The 12,518-nt window shown below is 40.9% G+C and overlaps 1 protein-coding gene across 4 annotated transcripts in view; it reads left to right on the top strand.

Annotated features, from left to right (window-relative positions):
- PDS5A (PDS5 cohesin associated factor A) overlaps window positions 1-12,518 on the top strand; it is a 135,528-nt gene that overhangs the window by 9,164 nt on the left and 113,846 nt on the right. Inside the window, exon 3 of one of the 4 annotated variants that reach the window (XM_070068127.1) lies at window positions 9,712-9,828. The exons of the other annotated variants lie outside the window; for them this stretch is intronic. The gene's annotated coding sequence lies outside the window, so the exon portion shown is untranslated. The remainder of the gene's footprint in view (window positions 1-9,711; window positions 9,829-12,518) is intronic. 4 annotated transcript variants of the gene reach the window in all.

Below are 12,518 nucleotides of genomic sequence, written 5' to 3'. Positions count from 1 at the left end.
ACTGGCTGCTCCTCTTCTGATCCAGCTCTCTCTCTGCTATGGCCCGGGAAAGCAGTGAAAGATGGCCCAAATGCTTGGGCCCCTGCACCCTTATGGGAGACTGGAAGAAGCTCCTGACTCCTAGCTTTGAATCAGCTCAGCTCCAGCCATTGCAACCATTTGAGGAGTGAGCCAGTGTATGGAATACCTCTCTCTGTAACTCTGCCTCTCAAATAAATAAATAAAATTCTTTTAAAAAATGAATAATTTCAAATAACTTATTTGAAAGTGGAAGTCACAAAGAGAATCTTCCATCCGCTGGTTCACTCCGTAGATGGCCACAACAGCCAAGATCGGGACAGACTGAAACCATGAACCAGGAGCTTCATCCAACTGGGTAATCTGCTGCTTTTCTCAGGCCGTTAGCAGGGAACTGAATTGGATGTGGAGCACCCGGGACTTGAATCAGTGCCCATATGGGATGCCAGTGTCTCAGGAGGCCTCTTTACCCACTGTGCCACAGCACTGACCCCTGAAACAATTTTTTAAAAAGATTTATTTATTTATTTATTTGAAAGTCAGAGTTGCACGGAGAGAGGAAGAGACAGAATCTTCCATCCATTGACTCACTCCCTCAGTATGGCCAGGGCTGTGCCAGGTCCAAGCCAAGGTTCAGGAGCTTCTTCCAGATCTCCTACATGGATTCAGGGACCAAAGCTCTTAGGCCATTGTCTGCTGCTTTCCCAGGCACATTAGCAGGGAGCTGGATCCAAAGTGGAACAGCTGGGTCTTGAACCAGCCCCCATATGAGATGTCGGCATTGCAGGCAGCAACTTCACCTGCTATGCCATGCCGCCATCCCCGCAAAAAAAAAACAAATTTTAAAGACAACACAGAAGTTTCTAGGGGCTGTTTTTTGGCTTAATGGTTAACACACCTGCATCCTGATTGTAGTCCTTAGGTTTGAGCTTTGTCTCTGCTCTTGATTCTAGCTTCATGCTCATGCAGACCCTGAAAGGCAGCAAGGATGTTGTCTCACATAGTTGGGTTCCTGCCATTCTTGTGGAGACTGGAATTGAGTTTTCTAGCTCCTGACTTGGCCTGGCCCAGACCAGCATCACTCCCTCACCCTCCCACTCCCCTTGTAGGTATTTGGAGAGTGAACAGTGGATGGGAATGTGCTTATTCTTGTGCTACTGCTCTCTCTCTCTCTCTCTCTCTGACTCTTAAATAACTCTTTTACAAGAGTTTCCAGACCACTGTTATAATAGAAATTTTAACACAGACATAATGAAGGAATTTACTAAATTTCTTCCCCTTTTTGTTGGCATTTGGTCTTTACATTAATTCAGAGCTTCATAACTGGTGCTTCTGCACACTTAGAGGTGTGTCTAGATTTGGAGTCCTTCAGCCCTTGGAAGTTACACATATTATGTCATTTTTTGTATTTGTATATTAATGCAATATTTAAAAAGTAGGAGCTGCTGTATATATGTATTATTTTCCATGTTATAAACATGTTATACTGTTGTTGGTGCTGTAAAGCCAGTCCTTAAATAGCATTAGTACATTAAGGGAAGCTGGGCTTGTAGTGGGGATAACATTGGAATGGATTTCCACTTACATGAAGAATACTTGAGATGATCACATTATAATTTATAACTTAAGTGGCAATTATGTGGTAGGATTCCATTTGTTTCTTTGGATTAAGAAATGACTAAGATTTTTGATAGTCAAATGTTTCCTAAAGTGACAATAAGGCTGACATTTCAAGGCTCAGATTTCAGTAGTCAATGATCATAAACATTACATATAGATGAGTAGCAAGGACAAAGACTGAGAGGCAGAAACATGCTTGGTGTTTCCAGAGAAAAATGAATAGAACAGTTTTACTAGAGCTGAAGTAACTGAAGAAAGTTTTGGGAGACTAAAGGAGGAAAGTACCTGTGAAATTGTTGAAGTCTTTCTGTGCAAAAAATTTGAATTAGAAATAAAATCTCAGGCATCAGAGCTGTGGAAAGTTTTGCGTGATTAACAAAGCTAAGTAACCAAGCAGTTTTTTAGGCACATGAACAACACCCTTGCTCTATGTGGATAGTTTGTGGAGTCTTTTTTATCCTCTTATCCAGACAGAGAGCATCATTGTTTAAATAGTAATCCATTTCTAACTAAGTCTGTTAGTTGCTGAGATTAGTCATCTAACACTAGGTGTGAAAGTTGTGGGTGAGTAAAATTTTAAGAGTGGCTGGTAGAATTTTAGGTACCCAGATTTTCAAATTATAATATGAATTGCATTTTTATGACATATATGTAGTGTGTGCTTTCCAAAAAAATTCCTAACATTTCTGTGGTGACAATTCTAAGTAAACGTTAATAGTAAATATATACTATTATTTTATTTTGTGAAGCTTCTCGTTAATGCTTGCTCTGGGGAGGCAGCAGATAATGGCTTAAATATTTGGTTTCTAGGATCACGACTTTGGGTTTGCCCAGCCATACTGGCTGTTGGAGGCATCAAGAGTGAACCAGCAGATGAAAGATATTTCTCTCTGGGTCTGTCTCCCTATTTGCCTTTCAAACAAAATGAAAACAAATAAATAAAAAAGTTGTTTAAAAGTATCAAATAACTGGAAGGCTCTACTACTTTCTCCCCCAAGTAAATTTAGTAGTTTAGTGATGGGCTCAATTTTCTTTTTTTCCCTCAAGTGATCTTGATGCAGAGAAAATTCACTGAGAATCCCAGAGCTATATTTTATTTTCTTTATTGATAAATTTTGCTATTTTCAAAGATTTTGTTTAAAAACAATTTTAAAAATTATTTGTAGGTTTTTTTGTTTAAATTCCACTCAGAAGCAAATTTTGTCTCCTAATTATTTTAAATTTGGCTCTGTCCAAAACGTGTGAATTTATTTGGAGAACATGTGGCTATATATATCATGATTTCTTTCATTGGTGACAATTTGTAATGTAGAATTTTTTTTTTTATTATTTTCTTATTTGAAAGGCAGAGTTACAGAGAGAGCAGGAGAAACAGAGATCTTCTATCTGCTGTTTCACTCTCAAAATGACCACAACAATCAGTGCTGGACTAGACTGAAGACAGGAGCCAGGAGTTTCATCCAGGTTTCCCATGTGGGTGCAGGAACCCAAGTACTCAGGCCATCTGCTGCTGCTTTCCCAGGAACATTAACAGGGAACTGGATCAGAAGTTGAGCAGGCGGGACTCAAACCAGCACACATAAAGGATGCCAGCATTTTAGGTGGCGGCCCAATCTGTGATGCCACAGCACCGGCACCAGTACTCTACATTTCTTTTAAATCCGACTTTACTAATGAATTTATAAAAATTTAGATTAACAAAAATACTCTCTACTGGTATTAGTTAATGAGCTCATTTGATGAAGGCAGACATTCTGGGTTCCCAAATGATAGCTCATGCCATCATATTGTTCTGAGTTTGAACTGACTGCCATAAATTTAATATGTTGGCATTTTAAAAGAATCCAAATTGAATTGATATTCCCATGCATTTTATTAAAGAAAGTTTTACTTTTTCTAAACCAGGAGGATCAATAAACAGTGAGTTGTTTTGCATTTTCAAAAGTATGTGTCATTTCTGGGGCTAACCTTGTGGTGTAGTGGGTAAAGCTGCTACCTGCAAAGAGGCCAGCAACGCATATGGGCACCAGTTAAAGTCTTGGCTGCTGCACTGCTGATCCAACTGTCTTATAATGTGCCTGGCAAAGCAGCAGAGGATGGCCCAAGTACTTGGGCCCCTGTACACATGTGAAAGACCCAGAAGAAGCTCCTGGCTTCTCACCAGCCCAGCAACAGCCATTACAGCCATTTGGGGAGTGAACCAGCAGATGGAAGATCTCTATGTCACTCCCTCTCTGTAACTGTCTTTCAAATAAATAAATTTCTTTTAAAAATAGTTTGTGGCATTCCAAAATTAATTATTTTATTTGCATACATGATATAATTCTGATGATTCAGAAATGAAATGTTTGTGACCTTATTACTTATCCCTGTGCTTTAATTATTTGCAGATTGACAATGCTTGAAATGTGACAGTAATTTAACAAATCATTTCAATTAGTAAATTGCCCTACTAAGAGATTACTTCTTTTCTGTTTGCCCTCAAAATTTTCCTATTTTGACTATGATGTGTATTATGTATTATCTTGTTTGAGGGTCTCATTTTCTTGGATCTATAGTTAATTTTTGTTATTTGTGAAAAATATTCAATAATTATCTCATCAAATATTCCCTGTCCTGTTCTCTCTTCTTCATTCTATTTGCTTTTTTTTAGAAGATTTATTTATTTATTTATTTATTTATTTGAAAGAGAGGAGAGGCAGAAAGAGATCTTCCATCCGATGGTTCATCCCCCAGTTGGCTGCAACGGCTGTGCCGATCCAAAGCCAGGAGCCAGGGGCTTCTTGTGGGTCTCCCATTTGGGTGCAGGGGCCCAAGGACTTGGGCCATCTTCTTCTGCTTTCCCAGGCCATTGCAGAGAGATGGATCGAAAGTAGAGCAGCCAGGTCTCGAACCCGCACCAATATGGGATGCCGGCGCTTCAGGGCAGTACATTAACCCACTGTGCCTCAACGTCGGCCCCTCTATTTGGTCTTGACTAATAGTTGGTGATAGTTTCCCCCTGGTTAATGATTTTGTCTGGCTTTCCCATTCATTATATAGTTTAACACAGTAATTGTCTTTGTGTGATAGCTTAACATTTGGGCTACCTCATTATCTCTTGAAAAAGGGTTCTCTCCCTACCCGCACCTTGTTTTTGTTTTTGTTTTTTAACATTTATTAATATATTTAAAAGGCAGAGTGACAAAGGGAGAAAGAGATCAATCTTGTTTCTAGTGCTTCAACCCCCAAACGGCAACAATGGCTGGGGCTGGTCCTGGGCCTAAGCCAGGAACACAGAACTCTATCTGTGTCTCCCATATGGATAGCAGGGGCCAAGAACTCCGGATATCATCTTTTGCTTTCCCAGGCACATAGCAAGGAGCTAGACTGGAAGCAGAACAGCTGGGACTCAAACTGGCCCTCCAGTAAGGGATGCCAGCATCACATAGGTGTTGGCTTAAATCACTTTGTCACCATGCCCGGTCACCCCTTGCCTTGTTTTTGATTCAGTGATATGTATTATATATAAAAGAATAGTAGGCTGTGACCCAAACTCTTTTTTTTAAAGATTTATTTATTTATTTGAAAGTGTTAGAGAGAGAGAGACCTTCTATCCACTGGTTCACTCCCCAAATGGCCACAATGTCCAGAGCTAGGCCGACAGGAAGCCAGGAGTCAGGAGCTTCTACTGGGTCTTTCACGTGGGCTATTCTCTGCTACTTTCCCAGGTGCATTAGCAGGGAGCTACATTGGAAGTGGAGCAGCTGGGACTCCAACCAGCACTCATATGGGGTGCTGGCACTGTAGGCTGGTGGCATTACCTGCTATGCCACAGTGCTGGCCCCAGTTCTGAACTCTTATAAAGCTGTAGAATATTATCATCACTTGCTGACTCACTCATTCCTGTTCCTACATAATCTCCATATATGCAACTGCTGTTGTTATTTTTTAAACCGAGATTAGTTTTACTTCTTTTAAAGCTTGATATAAGGCCGGCGCTGTGGCTCAATAGGCTAATCCTCCGCCTTGCGGCGCCGGCACACCGGGTTCTAGTCCCGGTCGGGGCGCCGGATTCTGTCCCGGTTGCCCCTCTTCCAGGCCAGCTCTCTGCTGTGGCCCGGGAGTGCAGTGGAGGATGGCCCAAGTGCTTGGGCCCTGCACCCCATGGGAGACCAGGAGAAGCACCTGGCTCCTGGCTTCAGATCAGCGCGGTGCGCTGGCCTCGGCAGCCATTGGAGGGTGAACCAACGGCAAAGGAAGACCTTTCTCTGTCTCTCTCTCTCACTGTCCACTCCGCCTGTCAAAAAAAAAAAACAAAAAACAACTTGATATAGTCATTTTATGTGCTCTTATGGAAGGCCTTTTGTACACAAAGTATTTTTGAAATTCATTAGTGTTGTTCCATTGTATGATTATATACTCATTTGCTTTGCTTTTCTCTTATTGATAGAAATGAAGACTATTTATACTGTAGGTTATTATAAATAATGGTACCATGAATGTTCCTTTACAAGTCTTCTGTTTTATATATAAGGTTTTTAAATTCATCTTGGGTAGATACTTAGGAGTGCAACCATTGGATTATAAGATCATGTTTAATTTTGTAAGTAACTGCCTTTTTCCCCAAGTTATTATGAAGTTATTATGTTATTTTCGCTTCCATCAGTAATGTAAGAGGAACAGTATTATACTTTCAGGAAATTTGACCATTTCTTTTAAGTTGTCTAATTTACCCACTTAAAGTTGATTTGATGGGGCAGAGCTGTGGTGTGGCAGGCTGAGCCTCCACCCACGGTGCTGGTGCCATGTGGACACGAGTTCATGTCCCAGCTCTCTGGTATGGCCTGGGAAAGCAGTAGAAGTGCTTGGGTCCTTGCACTCTTGTGGGAGACCCAGAAGAAGCTCCTGGCTTTGGATCGACCCTGCTGTGGCCATTGTGGCCATTTGGGGAATGAAAAAGCAGATGGAAGACCTTTCTCTCTCTCTGTTAACTTTCTCTCTCAAATAAATTAAAATTATAAAAATTTGATTTGATAATATTACCTTTTTTTTGTTTTAAGATTTTATTTATTTACTTGAGAGATTGAATTAAAGAGTTGGAGGAAAATCTTGCACATTGGTTCACTCCCCAAATTGGCTCAATGACTGAGGCTAGGCCAGGCCGAAGTGAGGAGCTTGGAACTCTTTTTCTAAGTCTCCTCTGTGGTTAGTAGGGGCTCATGTACCTGGGCCATCTTCTGCAACTTTCCCAGGCACACTAGCCAGAAGTTGGATCAAAAGTAGAACAGCTGTGACTTGAATTGGAGCTCATGTCAGATGCCAGAGTTGAAGGTAGTGATTTATCCCATTGTGCCATGATGGTGGCCCCATATTAATCTTTTAATGTCTATAGGATCTATAGTGCTGTTTCTCTTTTGAATTTCTTATATTGGATATCTTGTATTGGCTCTCTAGCAGGAGGCTCAAAAGATCTGATTTTTGACTTTCCTAGTTTTTCTCTGTTGCTTGTTATCTGTTTCAATAGTTTCTGTACTTTATTTTTTTACACTTTACTTTCAACTCATGTATCTTTTTAAAATATATCTAGCACATAGTTAATTCATGCTTTGTCTCCTATTTCAAAGTTCTTCACTTTGATCATTTTTATATATGTATGTATGTACATAGCCATTATCTAGATCAAGATGAACATTTCTCTCAACCTAGCAGACTGCTTTTAAGTCCCCTCCCCTGAGATGTAAACCTCTTTCTGATCTGAGTCAATATGTATTAGCTTGCTGTCAAGCTCATATAAATGGAATCATGTAGTATGTACTTTTTCCTCCCTCATCTTATTTGTGTGTGAGAGAGATCTTCCATCCACTATTCACTCCCCTAATGCCTACAGCAGTCAGGCTGAAGCCAGGAACCCAGAACTCAGTCTGAGTCTCCTACATGGTTGTCAGGGAACCAAATACTTGAAACCAGGGTGCCTGTTAGCAAGAAGGTAGAATTTGAAACAAAGCCAAGACTCAGACCCAGGCACTCTAGGGATGCAGGTGTCTGAAGCAGTTTTTGTTGTTGTTGTTGTTTGTAAAGATTTATTTATTTATTTGAATGTCAGAGTTGGAGGGAGGGAGGGAGGGGGAGAGAGAGCGAGGGAGGTCGGTCTTCATCTGCTGGTTCATTCCCCAAATGGCTGCAACGGCCAGGGCTTGGTCAGACAAGCCAGGAGCCAGGAGCTTCATTGATGTCTCCCACATGGGTGCAGGGGCCTCAGTTTTGGATCATCATCTGTTGCTTTTTCAGGTTCATTAGTAGGGAGTCAGAGCGGAAGTGGAGCAGCAGGGACTCAAACCAGTGCCCATATGGAATGTGATGCCGCTTCCGCTATGCCACAGTGCTGGCACCTGAAGCAGTGTCTTTAACTGCTGTGCCAACTGTCCACTACTAGTGTGTACTTTTTATGTCTGGTTCTTTTGCCAAATATTACTTCTGAGATTCATCTATATTGTTGTGGGTTGTTTTAATTTTTTCATTTTGAATATGCTGAGCTTTATCCAGACTACTGTTGATACATAGTTATTAGGTTTTTAAAAATTTTGTTTTGCTTTTTTAAATAACACTGCTATGAATAGTTTTTAAATAGGTACAAGTATACTTTGAGGATAATGCAGAATATGTTACAGACTACAGTAAAGCAATTATATATAGTAAAGTGAGTAACACATAATTTTTTGGTTTTCCAAAGCATGAAACAGTTGTTACAGTGACATCTATTTATTGTACAAAAATATCTTAAAAAAATGTATGCAGCCTGGCTTTGTGGCAAAATGAGTTCAACTACCACTTGTGACAATAACATCCACTATCAGAATGCCAGTCTTGGCTTCTCTTGACTCCAATCCAGCTTTCTGCTAATGTGCCAGGAAGGTAGTGGAAGATGAAGCAAGTACTTGGGTCTCTGCCATCCATCTCTCTGCCTTTGCCTCTGTCTCTTACCTTGTCTCTATTGCTCTGCCTTTCAAACAAAATTCATAAATTTTTTTTTAAATTTACAAATACTATGTATCCTAATTTAAAAAATATTTCCTTGCTAAAAACTGCTAACAGTTATTTGAACTATTAGAAAAAGGGTATGGAGGTTTGTGTTTGTGGTGGGGAGAGAGCAGAGTTGTGGTACAGCAAGTTAAATGACACTGGCATCCCATATGAGCACTGGTTAAGGTGTTCCACTTCTGATCCAGCTCCCTGCTAATGTGCCTGTGAAAGCAGCAGGAGATGGCCCAAGTACCTGGACTCCTGCCCCAATGTGGGAGACCTGGATGAAACTCTTGGCTTCAGCCTGGCCCAGCCCTGGTTGTTGTAGCCATTTTGGGAGTGAACCATTGGATGGAAGATCTGTGTGTGTGTGTGTGTGTGTCTGTCTGTCTGTCTGTCTGTAACTCTGCCTTTCAAATAAATAAATCTCAGAAGTGGGGGGCACTGATAGACTTGCTTGCAGGGTTGCCACTAAGCTATTTGTGAAAACAAAAAGCACAATATCTGCAAACACAGTAAAAGGTATGCCTGTGTGTTTTTAGATAGACTTTTTAAAAAGCCATTTATTTGCTGAATGAGTGAGAGAAATCTTCCATCTGCTGGTTTACTTCCTAAATGCTGTGGCAGTAGAGGCTAGGCAAGGCCAAAGTCAGGAGCCAGGAACTTCATCTGGGTCTTCCATGTGGGCGATAGGGATACAAGTGCTGAGCCCTCCTGTGCTGATTCCTGGGTGCATTGTCAGGGAACTGGATTGGAAGCAAAGTAGTTGGGACTCTCAAGCCAGCACTCTGATCTGGGATACAGGTGCCCTAAGAAGTGGCTTAACCAACTGTGTCACAATACCTGCCCCTTTTAGGTAATTTTTTAAAAGATTTATTTATTTATTTGAAAGCAGAGCTACAGAGAGGCAGAGAGAGAGAGAGAGGAGTCTTCATCTGCTGGTCCACTCCCTAAACATCCACAATAGCTGGAGCTGGGTGGATCCAAAGCCAGGAGCCAGGAGCTTCTTCCCAGTCCCCGCAGCTGGTGCAGGGTCCCAAGGACTTGGGCCATCTTCCACTGTTTTCCCAGGCCATAGCAGAGAGCTGGATCGGAAGTGGAGCAGCCAGGACTTGAACCAGCGCCCATATGGGATACTGGCACCGCAGGCGTTAGCTTTACCCCCTACACTGCAGAGCCGGCCCCTAGGTAGGTAGAGTTATAACTCATTTATCTTCACTTACCAAGAATTGGGAGACATTTTCTGTAAAAGGTTAAAAAATAGTAATTATTGGATCAAGAGGATATTACATAGGTCAAGGATAGGGAACTTTTTTTGTGTCAGTGGCTATTTGGATATTTATAATATCATTCACATGCCATACAAAATTGTCACTTTAAAAATTAGCCTGCTGTAGATTTATTGATTTCAAGTTCTGTTTGAGGTTGCCTTGGGAGGGTCAGACTGAATGATTTTGTAAGTCTTATATATAGCCCACAGGCTGGATGTTCCCCAGCTCTGATGTAGATACTACAATTTTGAAGGGACAAAATTCAAAACAGTGATTCAGGCTATCTTTCTAATATGCTAGTCTAGCAGTAAAAAGAATGAAATTATTTTTCAGAGGGAGTAGAAATAGTCTTTTGCTTGACGGGAGTTCAAAGTTAGTGTATAAAAATTTTTTTAATTTCACTTGAAAATGTTTTCTCACACAGATGGATACTCCCAAGTCCATGATCAGAAGATCTTAATTGAGCATACTCATTACTTGGAAGGCATTGTAAAATTCTTTTGGATTCTTAATAGTTGCTTTTAGTATGGCATATTTTTGCAGGTTAATTGCTTCCAGTTGAAGGGTTAGATGAAAGTTCCTCAATTGCACAGGGTAAAATGGACTTCGAAATGTGGAAATTTCCTGTGCTTGTGCATTGATATCCTAAAAATACTTCTAGGAACTGTGGTTTGAACTTGAAAATAAAGATCTCAATTCTCATAACTTTGGCAGCACAGAAAGATGGCATTTGACATTACTTGTGATTGGAACAGTATTAGCTGCTGAAAATGACTTTATTGCAGTGTAAGTTTCACATATAAGTGGTGTTATCCCTTTTAGTTACAGTTTGAATTGGTTGAGAAACATTACAGAGTCTGCAGCTAAAGCTACTTTTTAAAGTCACATACTGCTTAAAAATACAACAGCTGGCACTGTGGCATAGTGGGTAAACCTGCCACCTGCAGAGCCAGCATCTCATATGGGCACAGGTGGTAGCTTTACACACTATGCCACCGTGCTGGCCCCAAAAATGGGATTTATATTACTAAGTGGTTGAGAGAAGAATACTTCATGATACATGAAGATTATATGGAATTCATATTTCAGTTACACGTTTTACTGACTATAGCTGTGCCCTTTAGTTTGCATGTTGTTTGTGGCTGCTTTCATGATATCATGCAGTAGATTATTATGACAGAGACCTTATCGATTGATTGTACTGCCTAAAACACTTTCTTATCCTTTACAGAATAAATTTGCCAACCTCTGCTGTAACCCAAACATACACGTTGGAAACTACCACTGGCAATTCTTACCTAAAGTAGTTAAGTGAAGGGGCCAGCGTTCTGGTGCAGCAGGTTGGATTGCCGCCTACAATGCCAGCATCCCATATGAGCTCCACATTGAGTCTGGCTGTTCTACTTCCTATATAGCTCCCTGTTAATGCACCTGAGAAAGCAGTGGAAGATGCCCCAAGTGCTTGGCCCCTTGCCACCCATGTGGGAGACTTGGAATTCCAGGCCCCTGGCTTCCTCCTGGCCCAGCCCTAGCTGTTGTGCCATTTGGGGAATGTACCAGCAGATGGGGGATCTCTTCTGTCTGTCTGTCTGTCTGTCTCTCTCTCTCTCTGCAACTTTGGCCTTCAAATGAATAAATAAATGAATCTAAATAAGATGAAAAATGAGGGAAGAAAAAATTAATACATCAACACACAAATGCTCATAAGCAGGGACAATGAAATTGCATAGCTTTTCACAATTCTCATCTTTAAAAAAAATGTTGGAATTTTTATTTCATTTCATTAGAGAGAGAATGAGATTGATTTCTGGTTGCTGGTTCACTCCACAAATGCTTGCAACAGCTAGGGCTGGGTTAGACTGAAGTCAGCAGCCCTTAACTCAATCTGGGTCTTCCATGTGGGTAGCAGTGACACATAGTTGAGCTATCACCAGTGCCTTCCAGGGTGTGCATTAGCAGGATGCTAGATTGGAAGCAGAGCAGCCAGAACTTGAATGAGGCACTCCAATATGTGATGCAAGTGGTAGTCTAAATTGCTGTGCCAAATACCTACCCCTGAAGTCGCAGCTGTAGTGCCCATTTGGGGTTTGTACCACCAGATGTAAGATCTCTTTTTCCTTGCCTTTCAAATAAGTAAATAAATTTTTTTAATGAAATGTTTCTAGGTGATTTTCTGTAGCTGCAACATTTTTAATATGTATTAGTTTATATTTTACAAATGTGTTGAGAAGTCTTTAAAAACTTCAACTGATTCTTTACCACTGATGGCTTGAGATACACTGCCAAAGACCATCTACTAAATTCCAGATATATCCCTATCCCTGTTGGGAATATATTCCCATCCCCATTGGGAATATATCTGGAATTTCATGGTAGCAGCCTAGTTTATTGCTCTAGTAATTAAAGTGGCACTTTTTTAACTTTAGTGACATAAGCAACCCCAAATAGTCAGGTGGCAGTCTCACTTTAAGTGGAATTGATCCATTGTTTTGTTTTGTTTTGTTTTGTTTTGTTTTGACAGGCAGAGTGGACAGTGAGAGAGAGAGAGAGAAAGGTCTTCCTTTGCCGTTGGTTCACCCTTCAATGGCCGCCGCGGCCAGCGCGCTG

Source organism: Oryctolagus cuniculus, chromosome 2, assembly GCF_964237555.1.
Source record: "Oryctolagus cuniculus chromosome 2, mOryCun1.1, whole genome shotgun sequence".
NCBI lineage: Eukaryota > Metazoa > Chordata > Mammalia > Lagomorpha > Leporidae > Oryctolagus > Oryctolagus cuniculus.
The sequence above is the reverse complement of the archived record's forward strand: the minus strand, read 5'-3'. Positions and strand labels throughout refer to the sequence as shown.